Genomic DNA, 12,381 nt, shown 5'->3' with positions numbered 1-12,381 from the left:
CAGCCAGGGCCACGGGACTTACCACGCTCCGGCCAGAGCTCCAGCCAGGGCCGTGGGGCATGTCGCACTCTGGCCGGAGCTCCAGCTGGGGCCACGGGACTTACCGCGCTCCGGCCAGAGCTCCAGCCGGGGCTGCGGGGCTTGTCGCGCTCCGGCCAGCGCTCCAGCCAGGAGAGCGGGGCTGCGGGGCTTGCGACGCTCTGGTCAGAGCTCCAGCTGAGAGAGCGGGGCCGTCGGGCAGCCGCGCTCCCGCCGGGGCTTTGGTCAGGGGAGCGGGGCCATGGAAGACCCCGGAGCAGATCGCAGCCAGGGTAAGTAATAAAATTTAAAAGGCGCCTAAAGCACGGGGCCCTCTTAGGCGCGGGGGCTGATTCCCAGGAATCGGGCGAATCGGCGTAAAGCCGGCCCTGTCAGCCCCCACCACTCTGTACAGGAAACCCCTGCAGAGCTATGGTCTGAACTGAGGTGTGCACCTTCTAGTGGCCCCCAAATCCTTTCACAGTAAAACTGCATCTATTCTGCTATCAGAGAGACCACTATGCTCAGAGGTGGGGGCTGGATTTGCCTTTTAGTGCAGACCCGTGGCTCAGGTGTTCACAAGTGAAACCAGTGTGATGACTATCAGTCAACCTTTATTTGCATCACAGAACCACCATGTTATTTAGCACAATGCAGCAGCAGGGGTAGCAGTCTGCTCTGCACTGGAATAATAGGGGTGTTACCGATGAGAATGAACAACACTGGCAAAACTGGCTAGAGACTTTTCAGACTTTGCCTGACTGCAGTGAATGTTTAGATTTCACCAGTGCCGTTAGTCTCTCACTTTCGTGGGTGTTAAAATGTTATCGTTCCTCTCCCATTAAAACAAAATAAAAAATAAAAACCTAAGATCAAATGCAATATGAGTATGTGAGTTTCTACTGGAGTACTAATTTTTTTTTAAATTGCCATTATTATTATTACAAACAATAACCTATTTAACTTAAATGATCTCACTGAGGACACTACACCATATGTCATCTTTAAGCTTCTGCAGCCTGATGACCTTAGGGAAGTTTTACAGACGCCTTGCCACAATTCATTTCTTCCCCAAGCTGAGCTACCAATCTAGTTGCTTGTATTCATTTGCCACAGTTGACTTCTTTGTTTGCCTCTTTGACCCTGCAGCTACAAACGTGTAGTGTCAATGAAATATAGGGGAGAGTGTATTTTAAATTATTGATGATAAGAATTAAAGTCTAAAGTGGAGAGTGAGGTTATCTGGTTCTCTTCCAGCTGAACTGAGTTACTTCGGTCAGTAGTTTGGCTTCATCTTTTTGATAATATCCTTTTTAGGGTTAACATATATATTTGAGCAGCGCTGTATTAATGTGCTTATTAGTCTGGAATAATTTAAGGCAGACAAATATCTTCCTGACAGAAAACTGTCAGGTCAAGTCTGTCATGGCATCATTCACTTCAGGCTATGTCACAATTTCATTTCTGTGCCACAGCTACAATAGTACAGATCCTTTGTTTTATTTATTTATACAGTTCAAATATTTGGGCTATATTTCTTTTAACCTGCTTGGCTTTGCTGTTTGCCAGAGTCCTTTATTAGATGATTCTGTACCTATTTAGCTGCACAGAAGGCAAAATTCTACTGATTAATACTGAATGATGATTTCTCTAAAAATAAAAAGCAGCAAATCTAGGACAAACATGGCCTTATTCTTTACCATCATGTAGGTCAATAAAGAGGTCTCTAGGTCACTGATGAGAAGGAAGTTAAGGAGAAATAGAACAAATCTCAATATAATTCAAAAGGCTGGGTTTTTTGTGTTCATTCTTTTAAATGCCCTTGACATTTGGCCAAATTAATGGGTTAGATCAGGGATCAGCAACCTTTGGCATGCGGCCCTTCAGGGAAGTCCGCTGGTGGGCCGGGCCGATTTGTTTACCTGCAGCGTCCATAGGTTCAGCTGATCGCAGCTCCCACTGGTCGCGGTTTGCTATTCCAGGCCAATGAGGGCTGCAGGAAGCGGTGGCCAGCACATCCCTCAGCCCGCGCACTTCCCGCAGCCGAACCTGCAGATGCTGCAGGTAAACAAACCGTCCCAGCCTGCCAGAGGATTTCCCTGATGGGCCACATGCCAAAGGTTGCCAGTCCCTGGGTTAGATTGTGCCTTTCCCATGTGAAAAAGATAGAAAGATGGGGCAGGAGGGGAAACTCTGGGAGGAGGTTTCTCCAAATTCCTTCATTAGTGGGACAAAGTTGCCCACACACACTTATAGAAGAAGCCCACAGTGCCGCCCCCAATTTTTTTTAATTCTTTGAGATCCACTGTAGGCACAGGGACACTTGAATGGAGTTCCTGCATCTCCTCACTAGTTTGAGGCTCACATGGGCTTTTTGATGGGTTTTCCCTGATTTCAATAGTACTTCATAATAAAGTTTCAGAGGGGTAGTCGTGTTAGTCTGGATCTGTAAAAGCAGCAAAGAATCCTGTGGCACCTTATAGACTAACAGATGTTTTGGAGCATGAGCTTTCGTGGGTGAATACATCTGACATGTATCTGACCAAGTGGGTATTCACCCACGAAAGCTCATGCTCCAAAATGTCTGTTAGTCTATAAGGTGCCACAGGATTCTTTGCTGGTTTTACATAATAAAGTTTATTAGTTACCCTCATCTTATGGTTGCTTTGGATTGCTGAAGCACTGCAAAGCAGGCAGAGTAAATTAGTGAATCTGGCCCTATGCTCATAAATATTTAGTAACTTATTTTATCACAGTAATGATGTCTTTGTGGCCTTCACTCTAGCACTCTGTTGTTCAATAATTGCTATGAAGTGGGAATAGACTCCCGGTTTTTGTGTGTGAATTATGTGTTACAGCCAATTAGTGAGGTCCTGCTGGTCACTATAGTGTTATGTTTTTTTGGATGACGGTAACTCAGCAGCAGTTCTTTTAAAAATATCAATATCACTTTTCCTGGCATCATGAGTGGAAAAACTCTCCATAATGCAGTGATATATATCTTGCTGTGACATCTTCACATTTTTTTCGGTGTTAATTTCTTGAAAAAAAATCTTTGAATCCCGGTGGCCAAAATCTTTTTCAAATGTTTTTAAAATAAAGCATTGTTTTTTAAATGAAGCATAAAGTGGAAATATCCATGTACCTCTAATGTGGCCTAAACAAATGGAATCCCCAGTTCCATGTTAATTTCCTATGCTTCATTTCCCAGGAAAGAGTTCTATTTTTGTGCTGTATTGTGTATTCACATTCTGTTACAAGTTTTTCCTTATGAACTGCAGTACAATCCACAACCTGAAATATGGAACGAGCAGAATTGTCTGAAACTGGAAAATAGCCACTTATTGATTAATACCCTGAGGGTGCACAAAACAGTTGTATATAGAGGTATGTAACCAATGCTGCCAGGCTTCATGATTCTTTATGATGTCATCTCAGCAAGGCAATTGCCTTATCTAGCAATCTAGCAAAATATCTAGCAATTGCCACGCTGATTTAATAAGATCATGGAGAGTTATAGCTCCTGCTAGTTCGTATCCAACTCAGGGGAAATTCATTGCAAAATAGTTCTGTCATTTTGGGTGATCAGTCGTAAGGAAATAACAGACTCTCTGAACCCTCCCAGCTGTCTGTCTTGTATGGCTTTAAATACACACCTTCTCCATAATACTAATGCTTTTTCTATAAATCTCTTAGGCCTACACTACACTAGAAAAGGTTTGCTGGTAGAGCTATAGATTTACACTAGGGTTTTTGCTGGCATTAAAATGTTGTTAAAAAATCATACCCCAACTGATATTACTATACTAGTTTTAAGTGTAGACCCAGCCTTACACTCAAAATTGGCCTACTATTCTGCTAAGCAAACTATTCCATTGCCATTATAGGTCATAACCACAGAGAACCACAGAAAAGCCTGAGGTTACACAAGGTGCACACAATGCTGCAGATAATGCACATGCTTTGCTTTACTACAGCTCTGAGGTAAGCTAAAGGAAAGTATGATTGTCCGTATTTTCCATTCAGTGCAGTAACAGAGCTCAGAAAACTATCTTCCAAATGCTTGAAAATACTTGAAAGGCTGTTGGGAATCCATAACTTGAGAGTGGCGTGAGAAATGTATACAGTAAGTACAATGTATGGAATATAGACACCTGGGTTATCTCTTAGGATGACATTTATTTCATTTTCGCTGTCACAAAAATGTGCTTTGTGTACTTATGTACTTCACTGTTTACATTCAGTGATCATGCATTCTGAGGTAAAATGTGGCAAAAGCCAATGGAAAAGTGTAATGAACTTTTCAAAATGCCTTACTTGTTACGATTTACATTTTTACATGTTAAGTTGTTTTACTGAATATAACAAGTGAAATCTCAGAGTTCATTGGCAGAGTCCCTGTTAATGAGAAAGGCATCAATCTATAAGGTGCTTTGTTGAACTGGAGCCTAAAGAACTTATTTTCCCCATTTTCAATGATAGAATATCTTCAGTAGTGTGTATCTTGGAGGAGATATACTTTAGAAAATAAAGAAAGATATTAGACATTTCCTAAAAGCAGCTTTATCCACAAGAATGGATAAAATCTAGGAGATTCCATAGATGTCAGATGCTTAATAGCTGCTCTTGCTTCCGAGGTACACTAGTGTGCACTGACCTGGGGAGTCATCTAAGGTGCAGCAGCTTCCCCGATGCTACCCTGTGGAACACACTACCTAGAATCTCTGCTGTGCTGAAGCCTTACTCCCAAAACGCCCCTGCTGCCTCCAGTTCTGCCTTTGCCAAAGCTCGTGAGGGAGTCTTCATAAGGCAGCCGTACATCAGTCCCCCACAATGCCTGCACCACAGGAAATCCTCCAGCACCTGAAACTGAGGTTTTAAGGTCGCTTCATCTCTTTGACCTTTTTACCCAACACAAAGGGGCTGGAGTAGGGGTGAGGAACATATCCAGTATCTCAGATAATAAGAGTTTTCTCATGTCTTTTGTCATGTTATTCCATTGTCCAGTTGTCTTCAATGACATAAAAGACTTCCTACTATGTATTATTATTAAATATTAAATATGTATATTGCAGTAGCAGCCTCAGCCAGGTCATCACCACAATTTAGGAAAACAGCCTTATTCAGGTCATCAAGCATATTTCCTAACCATAGAGTATTATTGTTATTTTTTATTTAGTATTATTATTATTATTATTTTATTTTGGTACCCTCACTGATTGCCTGAAAACAAAATTTCCTTTATTTTTCTACAAGCACAGCTGGTAAATCTACCTGTCTCCCTGTCTACTTTTGTGTTGTGTCCTTGCTCAGCTTGTACCATCATTAAAACTGAAATAAATAGTTGCGATTGCACTTTTATAGTGATTTTTAATACTTTTTTTAAAATTAGTAGCTCATCCACTAAATGTAACCTTACTGAAATGTGAATATTTTTAGAACTTAAGTGCCTATTTTTAGTTATTACATAAAATCCATGACAAATTGTGAATACAAGAAAAATGTAAATTGGAATTTAGACTGCTTATATAGCCCATTTAAAAAAAATAAAGTAATTCAGAATCCAAAGAGTCCAAGATGACAAGTTGTATTCCAAATTAGAAACTTTTCTCTTCAGAAGGAAAATAATCATGTCTAAATAGATCAGATGCTAATCCAACCATTCAATAACTGTATAAGATCAAAAGAAACTCTCAGCTCTTCACTTACATTTCTTGGGAGTTGCTCTAACTGAACAGCTACATTCAGATTCATATCTATCTATCTATCTATCTATCTATCATGTAGATATCACCTTATGAGGAAATAGCAAAATCTTTACAAGAAGCTGTATGGATAAGAGAACTATACCAGATCTTCAACAGTGGAAGAACTATCAAGCTTCCAACTTTCCTAATTAGAAGACTAGAAATATTTATAGTGAATATAACTACTACATTACTCCTGTCTCAGAATACGCTACCTTTGAAATCCCAACAAAGATCTTTAATAATTTAAATACTACCTTCCTAGTTTTTATCTGGTAGAGCAAAAGATCTTGAATATCAAATTAAGTAATAAAGTGCTGATGGCATTAAGGATACATGGGCCTGTCTGACTTTAATCTTTATCATTTCTTATGTGAGCAATAAGTAGGTGGATTTCTTTTCCCCATATAGCTGTATTAAAATGGCTAAACATAGGAAAAAAAGCCCATTTCTCCGTTTTAGGTCATTGACTACTCTCCACTTCACCTTAGTCAAAGCTCCACTTAAAAGGAATCCTTTATTCAGTCAGCTCCTCATGGGAGTACTAAGAAGAGGAAATAGGCCTGTGTATCAATAGGTACTGTGTACCCATTTGGAATAATCCTGTTCTTAAGAGAGGTCAAAAGATGACATACATTCAAATATTGAAACTGTGTGGCATTATAATACAATTATCATTTATAATACTGGACTCCAGAGAGATTATTTAAGAATAAATTATCTGACTTCACCAATAATTAGGGACATTAAATGAGGCCCAAACTAAAACTCTGGATCTGAACACTCCCAAAATTTGGGGAAGTTTGTCTCACAGGTTTATTAAAAGAGAAGATGAGATGCTATCTCTGCTCCAGCCTTGTCATACTGTGTAAAAGGGCCAGAGTGGCATAAAGAGGCCCCAAAAGCCATGGTCCAGCCAGTGGGGGATTCCCAGGTACAAGCACTGTGGAAGACAGCCATAAGGTTGTCTTCTGAGGAACCCATTGCAGACTGTGGTGTTGGAGAGGAAGGAGGGCCAGGCATGTCAGGAGCAGGGCTGGAGCACATAGCACTGCACGTATTCTGAGCACTGCTGCAACCCAGGAGGCTGTTGTAACTTAGGCAGGGAACCCAGGATATCAAGTTATATTGGAGGGAGGGGGTCTCCAGCCCTCACAGGAACCCAGGATTGGGAGGGTAGAAGGTCTTTAGAGGTAGAGCACAGAGTCTCACCCAGAGAGTATATAACTGCTGTGACAGTCCCAGACCAGTGGGGTACAGGAATCTGGCAGAGGGCAAATATACTGGTCACTGGATGAGTAGTTTTCTGTTCCCTGAGTGACCAGAGCAGGGCTGCACTAGAGTAATCAGGAACCTGCTAGAACCAATTAAGGCAGACAGGCTGATTAGAACACCTGCAGCCAATCAAGGCAAGCTAATCAGGGTACCTGGGTTTAAAAAGGAGCTGAATTCAGTTTGTGGTGTGTGAGGAACTGGGAGCAAGAGGTGTAAGGAGCTGAGAGGGTGTGCTGCTGGAGGACTAAGAAGTACAAGTGTTATCAGACACCAGGAGGAAGGTCCTGTGGTGAGGATAAAGAAGGCGTTTGGAGGATGCCATGGGGAAGTAGCCCAGGGAGTTGTAGCTATCATGCAGCTGTTACAGGAGGCACTCTAGACAGCTGCAATCCACAGGGCCCTGGGCTGGAATCTGGAGTAGAGGGCGGGCCTGGGTTCCCCCCAAACCTCCCAACTCCTGATCAGACACAGGAGGAGTTGACCCAGACTGTAGGTTCCACCAGAGTGGAAGATCACTGAGGTGAGGAAATCTGCCAATAAGTGCAAGACCCACCAAGGTAGAGGAGGAACTTTGTCACACTGCATAACGGTATTCAGGTAAATAATGAAGATCTATATCTAGTTTTAAAATATCCCTATAAAAAAACATAGATGAAAGTGAATACATAGTTGTTTATTTGTGGCTATCCTTACTGATAGCTTACTCTAATTTTCACACGCAGTGCAATGTATAGAGCCACTGGTGGATTAGCTACTGGGCCAACAGGGCTCATGCCCAGGCCAACTGGAGGCTCCCCCCAAAAATCGGTGCCTCAACCCACTCCACCCATCCGGCGCTCCTGCTGGGGCATGGGGTCAGGGTGTGGGGGCTTGCCCCACTCTTCCCGGTACTCCTGCTGGGAAGCAAAGTCTGGGCACGGGGGCTTGCAGAAGTGCAGGACAGGTGGTTGGGCAGAGTGGGGAAAGCCCCCATGCCCTGACCCTATTTCCCCAGCAGGAGTGTGGGGGCAGCAAGGGGACTGCTGGTGAATGGGTGGGAAGGAGCCCACACTTCCTCTGGCTCAGGAACCCAAAAAAACCCTAATCTGCCCTTGCATGGAGTGCTCGTGCTCTCCAGTTGTGATTATGGGACGTTGGTTGGTTCACTTGCCAGATAATCAAGGTACATCCCAGGAATCCAGTCAAGTCTAGGGGGGAAGGGATGTGCCTGTGTAAAGGAACAAAATGGAGGAGAATGAGACAAACTCTCCAGACCAAATCCTGGGGAAAGGAAGAGGACAGGACTCTGCTCTCATTCATGCTAGTGTAAAACAATGGGGTTGCTCCTGACATGCAACAGTGTATCAAGGAACAGAAACTGGCCCTTAGTCCTGTTGTAATAACTGGGACCTAGACGGCCTACCTCAGTTGTGAGTCTATTTGTGAGAAAGAGGAGGGAATTTTATGAAATGGTTCAATCACATGTAATAACAAATGTTGGTAGGGAAAAGGTAACGAAAGTCCAACTCAGCCTATACAGAAGATTGCTTACAAAAATAAGTAAAGGTGAAAAAATGGAGACTGAGTTAGTCTAAACAATAAGGCTTTACTGATACCACTCAATGACTGTGCTGAGAGACCATACCTGGTAAACAAGAAGACTGTGGGACCAGAAGCCAATGAACCATGGCATGTTGTAAGTTATGCCTGTCTGGTGAACCAAATAATAAGAGGGACTATTCTGCCAATTACGTCTCTTTGGGGCACTTGAAAAGAGACTTTCGGGGGTGGGGACATGTAGACTGATTGGAGGATTCCTGCAGAAGGGGGAAGGCTATCAGCCTTCTGCTCCACTCCAAGAATTTCATCCTTTGCCCATGGACCCTGAAGGTCACTGCATCATTGGAAAGCCCAAGCCTCAGCAGATCAGCAGGGACACCAGTCCATCACCACTGCATCAGCAGATCCCAGATGAGATGAGCCAGATCCCAGGGCAAATGCTGTTGTGGTTGATGTGCCAACCTAGAACATGCATATGTGACCAATCTGCTGCCTATAGTCCAGAGAATATCAACAAAAGCCATATTTCCCCACCCTTACTATTTTGTCCCTTCTCTTGCTTGTGTCTGTCTGTCAAAAGCAGGAAGAGTAACCACCCTTCACATCTGGGAACTAAGCAATGAAACTAACCCTTTCCTCCTCACCAAGAAGGATTGTCCCTGGAACTTTGCTAGGTTTTGGTTAAGTTTGTTTTATATAATCATTCAATTTTATTTTTAAAGTGCGGCATAACTTCTTTTAGCTCCTTTTCTCCTTGTATATTGTAACCATAAATCTGCAAACTTGAGCATGAATTTCGTAGTGTGTTTGCCATAGAACTAAGCAAACCAAGGTGCTTCTGTGCCAAACCCTTGAATCTTCTTTAAACTGTTTAATATTTCAAAGTTTCAGGGTGATGTTAACACCTTTGACTTTTGGGACCCATTTATTCCATAATACAACAGTCCTTACTCTCTCAGTCAAAACTCACATTGAAATCAATGTGATAGATGTCCTAGCTCCTGCACCTCAAGATGCTTAGGACATTGAGCGACATAACAAATATTTTACATTTAAATCTGTTAATCTGTGTGAGGAGAGAGGGGAATGGGAGTGTCAGTAGTTAAAGCAATCCCAGCTAGATTTAACTTGACTGACCAGCATTTACTGATCAGATCATCCTCACGGGTCTCCCTGCCCTTGGCAGCATTGAATAATCTCTGGGGTGTACAAAGCACTGACTCTTTTCTCCCATAGACAAGCTGTGGGCCACCCACCATGTCCCTCAAAGCAATCAGACTCCCTCAGGATCTGTACTGCCATGGTCTCCTCATGAACATCTAGACACATCTCCAGGCTGGGGGAACGGGATTAAGGTTTGGAATGGGAGTTGGATTATGTTGATATTGGCCCTGTCAGCATTAGTTTTTCTGGTGAAAAAAAATCCCAGGCTTTCAGGGGTGTGGTGCCGTAAGAACAGCTCTCTCCCAGCGCTTTAAGAAATATATCTGAAGCCTGACATTCACAGGGACGGGCTTCCACAGTATTGGATCCAGAGGGAATGATGCCACTTTCCTCAGCCCCCTGCAGATTGGAGCTGAAAGTAGTTTTCCCCTCTTTGTTTCATCCTCTCTGCTGGCAATAACCAGAATGAGCTTTGCCCAGAGCAAGAGAAGGGGGAATCCGACTGGAGAGTCCAGGGACTGGTAGGTGCTGAACATCAATCTCTTTTGCTGGGCAGAAATTTACAGAACATAACTTGTACCTCTCCACAATCTGGCAGTAGAAATAAAAGCCTTGGGGCAGCCTGGGGAAGTTTGCTTTGTTACTGCTTGTGATGTGGATAAAACAAGGACTTTAGTCAAGCACCTTTTGTAAGCCCTAAATAACACACAATATTTTGTTTACAAGTTACTTTTTCTCATGAAATTAAATGGTTTTAATGTATGTTAAAGGCCTCCATGGAGCTGTCTTCCCTTCGCCTTGAACCCAAGGGAAGTGCTCCATGCATCTGAGGATCCAAGTGGTGGGAAGGATGGGTACTGATCAGACTGGAGGATGGGGAGGTTCACAGACAAGATGAAGCTCCCTATGTGGTGGGAATCTCCATTTAAGTGGGAGTTTCTGAAGGAATCCAAAGTCAATCCATTGGAATTGTACTGCTAGGTATGAAGGGAAGGGCTATCAGGGACACAGGGTTACACTGGAAGTACAAAGAGATCCACGCGGTTTCTCAGTGGGACTCACAGCTTATTCCCCAAAGTGAGAGGGAACAAACCTTGCCACCCCACCATGTAAGATGGGGGAAACTCAGTGGGAGGGGATCTCCATCGAGATTACTCTCCCTTGAACCCTCTCCCATATTTCTTACTGCAGGAAGGGCAATCTGGCCCCACATATGGCCATGTCTCATTTGCACTCTTCTGGACTCTGTTCTGATCCTTATAGTCTCTTGGCAAAGATTTTCAAATGTGCCTAAGGGTTTAGGTGCACAAACTCCATTGACATTCGATGGGATTTGTGTTCCTAAATCTAAGTGCTTATAAAAATCTGCTTTAGCTCCAAGATTGTTCTTCTTTTCATAGCACTTTGCCTTTTTGCCCCCAGTGTCTGTTTCTAGCTTTTTTGTTGATCTGTAGGTGATCTCCCTCTACCTCCATCCTTTCTCTCTCCTCTTTTGCATCTTTCCTTCTTCCTGGTTTAAAATGCTGTTCATTCTGAGTATACTTAGCATAGTTTCAGAAGGTGGGCTTAGGCATCACAACACCTAATACTTAGGCACTCTGCCACCTGGTGGATTTTGCAGCTTTGAGCTAGGCACCCAGATTCCCCGTACAATGCACGAGATTCACAGGAGCCAGTGTGCTGAACAGGACACCACCTAAGTTAGCCAGTAAATACGAAAGAAACAGGTATGGCCTAAACACCACCCCTCTCAGGGAGCTAGGCACTTAACTCCAAGCTGCAGGCCTGCTCCTGGAGTTAGGTCCCTAAGCCAGATCAGCCCTTTCTCAAAAACAGCCAGATGGTAGTGGTGGTCTATAGCCCAGTGATTAGCAAATTCACTTAAGATACGGGTGAGCTAAGTTCTAATTTCCTTTCTGCCTGACTCAGAGCAGGGACTTGAAACCAGGTCTCCCATTTCCCTGCAGGTAAATACATTCATTTCTGGGTTTACAGGGGGTGCATGAGCTGTATTTTTATTCAGGGTTATGTGTGCTCAAAGCACATCGACCAGATTGGACCTCATAGGCCAGATAGACAGGGTAAAGCTTAGTTTGTGAATCTCGCCAGGGCTTAGGCATGAGTTAGGCATCAAACAGTTCAATGGTGTCAGAATTTAGGCAGCTTTGTGCATGCCTAGTGGCAGAAATTTAGGAAACTTTACTGGTGGAAACGCAGGCATTTCCAGGGTTCAGCAGTAGCTGAGCGGGGGTTTTGTGAATGCTAGTGGTGCCAAAGGTTGGACTTAGGCTCCGAAATTTGTAGTTAGGCACCAAAGTCCAACTTGTGAATCTAGCCCTTGGTGGTTCCACTGTGGAAGTTAGCATGGCTTGAAATGCCAAGAGAAAATACTTCAACGTTTTCCTCTTTCTTCCAACTCTTTAATAAGGATGTTGACTCAAGGGATTTGTAACATGGCTAGATAGTTCCAAATGAGGCAATTATAAATATCTATTCACAAGGTTCCATATAGCAATCAGCCAGCTTGTTTGCTTCCTCATTCTTGCCTATTTTTTATAAATAGAAATCCCTCCCTCCATAAAATAACCCTCTCCTGGCAAGCTACCTTAAACATTAATTATCTGAAAAATTCAGGGCA

General features: G+C 43.2%; 1 long non-coding RNA gene across 1 annotated transcript in view; it reads left to right on the top strand.

Annotated features, from left to right (window-relative positions):
* Positions 1-271: 271 nt before the first annotated feature.
* Positions 272-12,381, top strand: part of LOC115644575 — a 111,198-nt gene continuing 99,088 nt past the window's right edge. Inside the window, exons 1-2 of the long non-coding RNA XR_003998534.1 lie at positions 272-311; positions 3,906-4,002. This is a non-coding gene — a long non-coding RNA (uncharacterized LOC115644575). The remainder of the gene's footprint in view (positions 312-3,905; positions 4,003-12,381) is intronic.

Source organism: Gopherus evgoodei, chromosome 1 (genome assembly GCF_007399415.2).
Source record: "Gopherus evgoodei ecotype Sinaloan lineage chromosome 1, rGopEvg1_v1.p, whole genome shotgun sequence".
Classification (NCBI taxonomy): Eukaryota; Metazoa; Chordata; order Testudines; family Testudinidae; genus Gopherus; species Gopherus evgoodei.
This window is presented reverse-complemented; position numbering and strand designations above follow the sequence as displayed.